The following is a 12,716-nucleotide window of genomic DNA, read 5'->3' as shown; positions in this document are numbered from 1 at the left end:
CCTCTTCCAGTCAGGATTATGTACCTTAATTAACCTTTTCTCAATAGGGGGTGCTGTTTTCACTTTGTAAAAATTTAGTTCCCAAATTAAACTGCCTCGTACTCAATTCTTGCTCGTACAATATGCATATTATTATTACTATTGGATAGAAAACACTCTCTAGTTTCTAAAACCGTTTGAATTATATCTGTGAGTAAAACAGAACTCAAGTTGGAGCAAACTTCCTGTGAGGAAGTGAGAAATCTGAAATCAGGCAGGCTGTTCTAGGGTCAGTTTATTAATTTGCATGTCTTCTATTGGTCGACATGCACTGCATACGCCTTCCCCTAGATGTCAGCAAATAGTGAGAATTGGAATGGAGTTGCTAGGCAGATCTGAGGCCATATAAAGGGTCTTGGAACGTGGGGTGCACTCTTTTCAACATTCGCCATGACGCAAGACAGACCTCAGGATGGCGTTCTGGAAAGCTCCCGTTATAGGCCTTAGATATATCCGGCTCTGATTTTATTCGATATAGGTGTTAAAGACATCATAATGCAGTTATTTTAAACCGAGTTATATCAGTTTATATCAGTATATTGCGATTTTCGGATATTTCTTTGTGCTGCGTTATAGTGAGTTGGGCACGTCTTCGCCACATGGCTAATGTTTACTGCTAATTCCAAAGTTGAAGGCGACAATCTACAACCGAGCAACGATTCTTCTGGACAAAGGACAACTTGCCCAAGATTCTGATGGAAGCTCATCAGAATGAGCTAGACTATTTTTTAGTCAAGTTCATGATTAGTTAGTGATTAGATTAGGTGCCTCTCCCAAGATTTCTCCCGACATTTTGTTGGCAGCTTGGCTACTATTCTCATTGTATAACCACGATTTGTGCCGCTAAATATGCACATTTTCGAACAAACTCTATATGTATTGTGTAATATGATGTTATAGGACTGTCATCTGAAGAAGTTTGAGAAGGTTAGTGAAAAAATGTATATATTTTGCTGGTTTATTCGTTATCGCTATTGTTGGCTTGAATCAATGCTGTTGTGTGGTTGGCTAGTGTAGTAAGCTAATATAATGCTATATTGTGTTTTCGCTGTAAAACACTTAAAAAATCTGAAATATTGGCTGGATTCACAAGATCTTTGTCTTTCATTTGCTGTACGCTGTGTATTTTTCATAAATGTTTTATGATGAGTATTTAGGTAATTCACGTTGGTCTCTGTAGTTATTCTAGTTGCTTTGGTGAGAGTTGTGATGGTGGCTGCAATGTAAAACTATGATTTATACCTGAAATATGCACATTTTTCTAACAAAACATATGCTATACAATAAATATGTTATCAGACTGTCATCTGATGAAGTTGTTTCTTGGTTAGTGACTATTTATATCTTTATTTGGTCGAAATTGTGATAGCTACCTATGCAGGAAAAAAATGGTGGGAAAAAAAAGTTGTGTCTTTTGCTATCGTGGTTAGCTAATAGAAATACATATTGTGTCTTCCCTGTAAAACATTTTAAAAATCAGAAATGATGGCTGGATTCACAAGATGTGTATCTTTCATCTGGTGTCTTGGACTTGTGATTTAATGATATTTAGATGCTAGTATTTACTTGTGACGCTATGCTAGGCTATGCTAGTCAGCTTTTTTACTGATGAGGGTGCTCCCGGATCCGGGATTGTGACCAAGTAGAAGTTAACCTCTTAACATATGGAATTGTTTTAAGATTGTCATACCACGGATCATTTAGATATTTTATTTGAATTTTAGGACCCCTTTCGGTATCAGTTAGTTTTTTGTATTATTTGATAAAATGTTGAATTTGACCTTTACTACCATAGCGCTTAGAAAATAATTGAATAACACATTCATAAATGGCAAAAAAGACAGTCAAAAATACATAAAGGAATAAGGTATTGAAGTGTGTCCTTTATCTTGGAGATATAAGAAAGCTCAGGATATATTTAAGTTTTTTTGGACACATACTTAACCCGTTGTTTTTGTTGCCACAAAACTACCTCCATACTTCCATTCATTTGTATGGGTTACCTTCAGACGAGTCCTGTCATAGAGCACAAAACTACCTCCATAATTCCATTCATTTGTATGGGTTACCTTCAGACGAGTCCTGTCATAGAGCACAAAACTACCTCCATACTTCCATTCATTTGTATGGGTTACCTTCAGACGAGTCCTGTCATAGAGCACAAAACTACCTCCATACTTCCATTCATTTGTATGGGTTACCTTCAGACGAGTCCTGTCATAGAGCACAAAACTACCTCCATACTTCCATTCATTTGTATGGGTTACCTTCAGACGAGTCCTGTCGTAGAGCACAAAACTACCTCCATACTTCCATTTTTTTGTATGGATTACCTTTAGACGAGTCAAAACAGAGCAAAACAGAGAGAGAGTCTCCCCTTTCCATAGTGGGGTCATAATAGTTTGTAGGCCAAACCGTTTGGACGCTACAGATGTTTTCGTGAGAAGACCGATTTTCGGGATGTCACATGCTCTGACAAACACCGCTGTAGCTCGGCCACCTTCCACCGCAGATGGCCGACATAGGCGGATGAGACGCAGCCCATGCAAAAAACCTGATATCTCTAGCTTAAATTGACAGATTTAAATGGGATTTTTTTATTATGTTACTTAGATTGACGCATGGTGCGTTAATAGACTCTTAATTAAATATGGTATGCATGTGGGAGCAGAGGGTTGAAAGAAGTAAGGAGAGCTTGGAGAGATCTCGCATTTGATTGGTTCCGTTATCCAATAACAACTGCTTTAATTTCACTTGCTGGACAAGAATATAGTATAATGCATCCAATTTATATTATATTATCCATAAGAAATAATGCCCCAAATATTTGGGGGAGATTATGTAATATTGGGAAGGGGCTGAAGGAGCTGAAAAAAATCAAATAAATGTAATTTCATTTAATTTTACTTGGGTGGATGGAACTGGCTCTAGAGGTGGGTGATGGGCACAACACCACATCATGTCACTACCAATCAAATCCCAGTGGTTAGACTGGGAGACACACAATGGTGGGAGATGGAGGGAGGAGGGAAAGAGGTAGGAGAGATGGAGACAGGCAGACAGGGCAGGGGAAATTATATTGTATCAGAATTTAAATACAGTTAAATGTTACACACACACAAATAAGACAGAGGGAGAAAGACAGAAAGGGAAGACAGAGGGAAATAGGAAGCAGAAGAGGAGGAGGAGGAGGAAGAGAAAGACAGACACACAGAAGAGCAGCCTATGGAGGGGAGGGGAGAGAGAGAAGGGGAAGACAAGGGAGGGTGACGGACGGGTAGTCCATCCCTCCACTCCCCTCCCCCTCGGCCCTCTTTTCCACATGGCAGCCTCTGCCTGCATACAGAGTTCAGAGCCTAATGGAGGGGAGCTAAGTCCATGGCCACTCAGCGGATAAACGCCTGTGTTTCTCCGAGAGAAAAAGAGAGCAACGGAGACCGGAAACGCTGCATGGCTGCTTTTGTGGGATATGTTCAGGCAGAAAGATACAGGGCCATGGTAGTGGTGGTGTGGTGGTGGCACCACACTGGTGGCCTCTCTGTCACAGAGCACAGTGACTCCAGTCACTTAACCTTAAGCCATTTAACGCAACAAACACTACCCAGCACTATACTGGACCACCCCTGTGTATATACAGAGCTAAAACAATGTGTCTCTTTGACATCCCTAGCACTCCATTCCCACACAGGGACACTCATTCCAGCACAGGCCACTAACATGACAACATCAAACAGAAATGGATGCTCGGGAAGACTCCATAAAATGGCTTTCATGAATGTCTCTAGTGAGAGCCAACATGTAGCCTCGTGCTTCCCCATGGGTCTCCTTTAGATGTTAAAGTCTATGATTATACTATAAATTGTCGCTGTAGATTTTTCCAATAGGAACACCTCCCTCTTCAGGTGAAAAAAGGAAACTGTCGAAAAAGTGAGGCCAGACTATTGTTTTCATCTTTCATGTTGAAGTTCCCATTTGATGTTGATGTTGAATACTCTATGTAAACTGCACTGATTTGTAATATGAAGGAGGAACTGTTGATTGTCCTAAATCACCATAAACATTTTGAGCCAAAGTTTCTGGGTAAATCAGGTTCTTAGTGTGTCTGGGAGGTGTGTGTTGTTTATGTGTACAGTTGCAGTCGGAAGTTTACATACACCTTAGCCAAATACATTTAAACTCAGTTTTTCACAATTCCTGACATTTAATCCTAGTAAAAATTCCCTGTCTTAGGTCAGTTAGGTGCACCACTTTATTTAAAAGAATGTGAAATGTCAGAATAATAGTAGAGAGAATGATTTATTTCAGCTTTTATTCCTTTCATTACATTCCCAGCGGTTCAGAAGTTTACATACACTCAATTAGTATTTGGTAGCATTGCCTTGAAATTGTTTAACTTGGGTCAAACGTTTTGGGCAGCCTTCCACAAGCTTCCCACAATAAGTTGGGTGAATTTTGGCCCATTCCTCCTGACAGAGCTGGTGTAACTGAGTCAGGTTTGTAGGCCTCCTCGCTCGCACAAGCTTTTTGGGATTGAGGTCAGGGCTTTGTGATGGCCACTCCCATACCTTGACTTTGTTGTCCTTAAGCCATTTTGCCACAACTTTGGAAGTATGCTTGGGGTCATTGTCCATTTGGAAGACCCATTTGCGACCAAGCTTTAATTTCTTGACTGATGTCTTGAGATGTTGCTTCAATATATCCACATAATGTTCCTGCCTCATGATGTCATCTATTTTGTGAAGTACACCAGTCCCCTCCACCAGTCCCACACACAAAGCACCCTCACAACATGATGCTGCAACCCCCGTACTTCACGGTTGGGATGGTGTTCTTTGGCTTGCAAGCCTCCCCCTTTTCCCTCCAAACATAACAATGGTCATTATGGCCAAACAGTTCTATTTTTGTTCCATCAGACCAGAGGACATTTCTCCAAAAAGTACGATCTTTGTCCCCATGTGCAGTTGCAAACCGTAGTCTGGCTTTTTTATGGTGGTTTTGGAGCAGTGGCTTCTTCCTTGCTGAGCGGCCTTTCAGGTTATGTCGATGTAGGACCTGTTTTACTGTGGATATAGATACTTTTGTACCTGTTTCCTACAGCATCTTCACAAGGTCCTTTGCTGTTGTTCTGGGATTGATTTGCACTTTTCGCACCAAAGTACGTTCATCTCTAGGATACAGAACGTGTCTCCTTCCTGAGAGGTATGACGGCTGCGTGGTCCCATGGTGTTTATACTTGCGTGCTATTGTTTGTACAGATGAACGTGGTACCTTCAGGCGTTTGGAAATTGCTGCCAAGGATGAACCAGACTTGTGGAGGTCTTCAATTTTTTTCTGAGGTCTTGGCTGATTTCTTTTGATTTTCCCATGATGTTAAGCAAAGAGGCACTGAGTTTGAAGGTAGGCCTTGAAATACATCCACAGGTACACCTCCAATTGACTCAAATGATGTCAATTAGCCTATCAGAAGCTTCTAAAGCCATGACATAATTTTCTGGAATTTTCCAAGCTGTTTAAAGGCACAGTCAACGTAGTGTATGTAAACTACAGTGAATTATAAGTGAAATAATCTGTCTGTAAACAATTGTTGGAAAAATGACTTCTGTCATGCACAAAGTAGATGTCCTAATCGACTTGCCAAAACTATAGTTTGTTAACAAGAATGTTGTGGAGTGGTTGAAAAACGAGATGTAATGATTCCAAACTAAGTGTATGTAAACTTCCGACTTCAACTGTACGTGTATGTTTGTGTATGTGTATGTCCTCGTGCGCGTGTGTATCTCTGTACGTGGCATGTGTGTGTGTGATCTCCTGCTGCACTCCTATGGCTGGGCTGGGTGCTCTAGTGATTCCAGTCACACAGTGTGGGAGCTTATACCCTTGTAGCTGTTATCTGGCCAGAGCAGAGGCCTCCCTGCAGTGTCTGTCTGTCTGTATGTCGCAGCCAAATACTGCTACCTCATGACTAGCTCTCTGTCTGTCTGTCTGTCTGTCTGTCTGTCTGTCTGTCTGTCTGTCTGTCTGTCTGTCTGTCTGTCTGTCTGTCTGTCTGTCTGTCTGTCTGTCTGTCTGTCTGTCTGTCTGTCTGACTCAATCGCTCATGTAATACTCTCACACAATTCCTCAAAAACACACACACACAGTACATGTACCAGGACACGTACACTTACGAACAAACACACACACACTCATATGGATAAATACAATTATACACTACTGTACACCAGTGGAGGCTGCTGAGGGGAGAGGGGCTCATAATAATGGCTGGAACTGAGTAAATGGAATGGCATCAAACACATTGAAACCATGAGTTTGATGTAATTGATACCATTCCAACGACTCCACTCCAGCCATTACCAGAAGCCCGTCCTTCCCAATTCAGGTGCCACCAACCTCCTGTGCACTACACACTTAAAGCCTTACATCTAGACACACACAGAAGAGTACCCACAGCAGTGGGTGTAATCCCTGTGTACATTTTCTGGACATAGGCTGCTCAGTGTTGTCCTCACGCACACACACAGACAGATGTCCCTCTGCATTGTGTGTGTGTGCGTGCGTGCATGTATGTGTCTGTGTGTGAGCCTGTGTGTTCTCCCTTAGGTTGAGCTGATCTCCCGGTTCAGGTTGTTGTTTTGATCATTGTGTGGTCGGATCGGGGCGATCGGGTGTTGGTTGTGTCTGCCCCTCCTGCTCTCTGGAACGTGAGCCTCCCTTGGAGCCCTGCTCCCCTTGTCTCCTATGGATCAGTGTGCTTGTGCCAGATGAGACCCTCGTTAACCCACAGGGCCTGTCCTCTGCTGAGCAGGTGTAGTGTTATATACTGTACCCACACCAGACTGTGTCCTCCTCTCCATACATGTAGGCACTAAGCATGCTGCAGACTAGCAGGTGTAGTGTTATATACTGTACCCACACCAGACTGTGTCCTCCTCTCCTCTACATAGACGGTAAGCATGCAGCAGACTGCTGGAGCAGTACAGGCTGTGCTGTACTGGTGTGTGTTGTTTATCCAGGCCATACGACACCACTGCTGCTTGGGAAGCTGCTGCCACTTAAGAGGCTTAGGTGTAAATTAGAGCAACACTGGAAGTGACGGCTGTAAAGTGGTCAGGTGATATACATTACTGGATGAGCTCTTGACTGGGTGATCACTCATAGAAGTTTACCTGGCTGTGTTACTGGAAAATACACACATATAGGCATACACATGCACGCGCACACACACACACACACACACACACACACACACACACACACACACACACACACACACACACACACACACACACACACACACACACACACACACACACACAAAAAAAAAAAACACACACACACACACAGGCCATTACTGAAGAATCATGGTCCTCACAGGCTGCTACTGTAATTCAGTGGTTTAGACAGATTCCATTCGGCCAGGCTATTGTGGCGGACGCATGGGGAAATGAATTGCAGCTATTGTGATGTCATAGTGAGACGTTTTCATTGTTATTAGTGTCTGTGCATAGGCTAATGCCTAACCATAATACACCATGCATCAACACATTGGAACACTGTCACAGACGCCCACAGCCAGCAGAAATAGCTTATGTTGCACTAGCAATATTTTCACAGCTTTATGTGTGTGCGTGCGTGCATGTGTACGTGTGTGCGTACATGTATACGTGCGTGCGTGCAAGTGTACATTCACAGTATTCATACTTTATATATCATAGGTTCAGAATATTTGGCATATTGCCTAGACACGTTAACACTTCATTCTACCTTCCTTAAAATGACCCATGGCCTTATTTAGATTTTGTGCAGCTGAGGGAACCAGCAACATTTGAACCCATTCCCCTGTCTAAATGACTACAGTCTCTACTGTATACTGTACGTACCTCCACTGATGCAATTGACTGGATGCATCACTAATCCAGAGTAGGTTGGTTTTATCAGAGTGGGTCAACAGCCACTTAATGTTTATCAGTGTTAATTAGGATCAATTAAGAGCATTACACTCATAACGCTCCGAGACACAATGATGAGAGCACGCACATAATGAGACTTAATTGGTGAAAAACAGCGTTGTTGCCTGGTCGCCAAGCTCCCAATCACCCAATCAGACAGCTTCCCTCAGACACTGGAGTATAGAAAATTCTCTCTCTCGTTACAGCCCTCCAACTAACCCACACAAAGCAGCCTGTCTGCAGCCATATACTCAGCATCATGCTCAATATCCAACCCAATTGTGCAGCTAAGGGAATTATTTTGGTGCAGTGAGTAGAGCACCCAGTGAACCAGTCATCTCTGTGCCATCACCGCCATTCCCCCTACCTACCCACTCTACACACGCACACGCACACACACACACACACACACACACAGTGCCCCAGGGGCAGTGGGCTCCTGTAGGGAGTGATCTAGACTCGTTCTCATCTCACTCCCATGGTTCAGTCATCCAGCCAGGGCACCCTGTGGCCTACATTCCTCAGCCAGACACTCACTCTGCTGGGGTAAACAGAGCCTGATGCCTGCGGCTGTCCATCCGACCTGGAATTTACAGTCATACACTACCGTTCAAAAGTTTGGGGTCACTTAGAAATGTCCTTGTTTTTGAAAGAAAAGCAAATTTTTTGTCCATTAAAATAACATCAAATTGATCAGGAATACAGTGTAGACATTGTTAATGTTGTAAATGACTATTGTAGCTGGAAACGGCTGATTTTCTATGGAATATCTACATAGGCTTACAGAGGCCCATTATCAGCAACCATCACTCCTGTGTTCCAATGGCACGTTGTATTAGCTAATCTAAGTTGATAATTTCAAAGGCTAATTGATCATTAGAAAAACATTTTGCAATTGTGTTAGCATGAAAACTGTTGTGCTGATTAAAGAAGCAAGAAAGCTGGACTTCTTTAGACTAGTTGAGTATCTGGAGTATCAGCATTTGTTGGTTTGATTACAGGTTCAAAATAGCCAGAAAGAAATAACTTTCTTCTGAAACTCATCAGTCTATTCTTGTTCTGAGAAATGAAGGCTATTCCATGCGAGAAATTGCCAAGAAACTGAAGATCTCGTACAACGCTGTGTACTACTCCCTTCACAGAACAGAGCAAACTGTCTCTAACCAGAAAAAAAGCCATATCTCTGTCCAGTGTCTGTGTTCTTTTGCCCATCTTTATCTTAAATGTTTATTGGCCAGTCTGAGATATGGCTTTTTCTTTGCAACTCTGCCAAGAAGGCCAGCATCCCAGAGTCGCCTCTTCACTGTTGACATTGAGACTGGTGTTTTGCGGGTACTATTTAATGAAGATGCCAGTTGAGGACTTGTGAGGCGTCTGTTTCTCAAATTAGACACTCTAATGTACTTGTCTTCTTGCTCAGTTGTGCACCGGGGCCTCCCACTCTTTCTATTCTGGTTAGAGCCAGTTTGCGCCATTGGAACACAGGAGTGATGGTTGCTGATAATGGGCCTCTGGACGCCTATGTAGATATTCCATAAAAAATCTGCCATTTCCAGCTACAATAGTCATTTACAACATTAACAGTGTCTACACTGTATTTCTGATCAATTTGATGATATTTTAATGGACAAAAATGTGCTTTTCTTTTAAAAACAAGGACATTTCTAAGTGTCCCCAAACTTTTGAACGGTAGTGTAGGTTCATGTTTCTGTTAGATGACCATTCAATGTACTGCATGTTGATGGATCAGGGGTGTCAGGTTGGTAGGAGATGGGATGTTTTGTTATCTGTTTCAACTGAGTGAATAAGATGGTGGAAATATAGGCCTACTGCATATTTCACATCAGGCATAAGTATGGTAGATCTATATAAGTCTGGCTGGTGATACAACCTGTTTGTCATGTGTTTGTCACGTTCAGTTCCTGCTACTGCCACCGAAATGTACAGTGCATTCAGAAAGTATTCAGACCCCTTCACTTTTTCCACATTTTGTTAGGGTACAGCCTTATTCTAAAATGGATTCAATATTTTTTTTAATTCAACAATCTACACACAATACCCCATAATGACAAAGCGAAAACAAGTTTAGACATTTGCAATGAGACTCTAAATTTTGCTCAGGTGCTTCCTGTTTCCATTGATCATCCTTGTTTCTACAACTTAATTGGAGTCCACCTGTGGTAAATTCAATTGATTGTACATGATTTGGAAAGGCACACACCTGTCTATATAAGGTCCCACAGTTGACAGTGCATGTCAGAGCAAAAACCAAGACATGAGGTCGAAGGAATTGTCGTGAGAGCTCCGAGACAGGATTGTGCCGAGGCACAGATCTGAGGAAGGACACCAAAAATGTCTACAGCATTGAAGGTCCCCAAGAACACTGTGGCCTCCATCATTCTTAAATGGAAGAAGTTTGCAACAACCAAGACTATTCCTAGTTCCGCTGCAGAGATGGGAGAACCTTCCAGAAGGACAATCATCTCTGCAGCACTCCACCAATCAGGCCCTTATGGTAGAGTTGCAAGACAGAAGCCACTCCTCACTAAAAGGCTAATGACAGCCCGCATGGAGTTTGCCAAAAGGCACATAAAGGACTCTCAGACCATGAGAAACAAAATTCTCTGGTATGAAAAAAACAAGATTGAACTCTTTGGCCTGAATGCCAAGCTGGTCTGGAGGAAACCTGGCACCATCCCTACAGTGAAGCATGGTGGTGGCAGCATGGTGGTGGCAGCATCATGCTGTGGGGATGTTTATCAGCAGCAGGAACTGGGAGACTAGTCAGGATCGAAGGAAAGATGAACAGAGCAAAGTACAGAAAGATTTTTTATGAAAACCTGCTCCAGAACGCTCAGGACCTCAGGCTGGGGCGAAGGTTCACCTTCCAACAGGACAATGACCCTAAGCACACAGCCAACACAACGCAGGAGTGGCTTCGAGACAAGTCTCTGAATGTCCTTGAGTGGCCCAGCCATAGCCCGGACTTGAGCCCGATCGAAGATCTCTGGAAAGACCTGAAAATATCTGTGCAGCGATTTTTATAAATGTGCAAAAATGTCTAAAAAACAGATTTTGCTTTGTCATTATGGGGTATTATGTGTAGAGTGATGAGGGGGGGAAACAATTTAATCTATTTTAGAACAGGGCTGTAACGTAACAAAATGTGGAAAAAGTCAAGGGGACTAAACTCTTCCCGAATGCACTGTATACATCAATTAATGTATTGAGACAGACAGGGTCTATTTTTTGCTTTTATTTACTCTTCTTGAGCATGTAATGGACCACAACAATGCAGGCGTAAAGTATCTGGGCAGTGTTTTTAACTATAATTTCTCCTGACTATTTGCTCAAGGATGTTATTGTTTGTCACATGACCAACATTATTACAAGATACAGAGATGCGTTATATATCCCTGTTTTTATTTTGGGTCTGCATTGCGACATTCAGGGCTGGAATAGTATAATTATGGTCCTGTTGGAAATCAACGGCTGGTCCATGTTCTATTCCTGGTACTATAAATGGCCTCTTCTGAGAACGGGGATGGAGAGAGAGGGAGAGAGATTGTCCGATGCTAGTTGGCATGGTAACCTGGCCAGGTGAAAGGGAGCCTGGGAGGGGGGAGCTGCATCTTTTTCTCTCGCGGGAGCAGAATATCCCAGAATTCCCTGCAGGCAGGCAGAGAAGCAGGCTGAGCAGGCTGGAGAGCATCATGGTTGTTGCCCTCTGGGCTGGAGGTTTTGAAACAGGGCTCTCCTAGCCTCTACTCTGTCAGCTAGAGATACACATATCCATCAGTGCTGCTGAATAAAGCGCTTGCGTGCGCGTATGCCTGTTTATTTAGTCCACAGGGTGAAATAAAAAATGAGTGGTTGTCTAATGTGTGAGTCTCCCAGTGGAGGCGTCACCTCGCTCCCCTGCCCCCAGAGCCGTGTTCCTCTGCCCATAATTCTGCTAGATATTAAAGAAATACGTCAACACAGCAATTACAGAAACAGCCTGGCACTGTGGCAAATGCCTCAGGACAGACAGACAGACAGACAGACACAGCTGTGCTGCTTACTCTCTCACACACTGGTTACATTGGTTTTGTCTCCTCCTGTGTGATGCCCACCTCACCTCATGTAGCCCTTCCGTACAGTAGGCGTTTCATTGACTACATGTTTTTCAACAGTGTAGCGTCCCAATGAAGGCCTCTCATCCAATCTCAACATGATCCTATGTCATAATTATGGTAATACTAGTGGACAACGTCATAACTGTTTGTTATAGTTTATGACTATGTAAACATTTGTAAAATGAGACTACCATTGCTCAAAATGCTAACATTTACAGAAGGCTGCAAGGAATAATTTTTTCCCTCACTACTCCAAGTGCATCTCACAAAAAATGCATAGTTGTCATGCTAAATAAATCAGCCTTATTTTTCTGTAGCACGGCTCAAAATGGCTGGGGAGTGAATAAGAGATGAAGCTTAAATGTCTGCATCCCCTCGCCTGACACTTTCCATTACATCACAGGAGCCATGGTGTGTGTGTGTGTGTGTGTGTGTGTGTGTGTGTGTGTGTGTGTGTGTGTGTGTGTGTGTGTGTGTGTGTGTGTGTGTGTGTGTGTGTGTGTGTGTGTGTGTGTGTGTGTGTGTGTGTGTGTGTGTGTGTGTGTGTGATTACACACTCAGTTGTGGGGGTAATGAGCAGTGTGTGTTTGAATCTCTAGTGTGTGTAGTG

The 12,716-nt window shown here is 42.9% G+C and overlaps 1 protein-coding gene across 2 annotated transcripts in view; it reads left to right on the top strand.

Annotated features, from left to right (window-relative positions):
- LOC120044311 (Down syndrome cell adhesion molecule homolog) overlaps positions 1-12,716 on the top strand; it is a 120,915-nt gene that overhangs the window by 66,654 nt on the left and 41,545 nt on the right. The window lies entirely within an intron of this gene.

The sequence above is a fragment of the Salvelinus namaycush genome, chromosome 3 (assembly GCF_016432855.1).
Source record: "Salvelinus namaycush isolate Seneca chromosome 3, SaNama_1.0, whole genome shotgun sequence".
Classification (NCBI taxonomy): Eukaryota; Metazoa; Chordata; class Actinopteri; order Salmoniformes; family Salmonidae; genus Salvelinus; species Salvelinus namaycush.
Note: the sequence above shows the minus strand (reverse complement) of the source record. Positions and strands in the feature narration are given on the sequence as shown.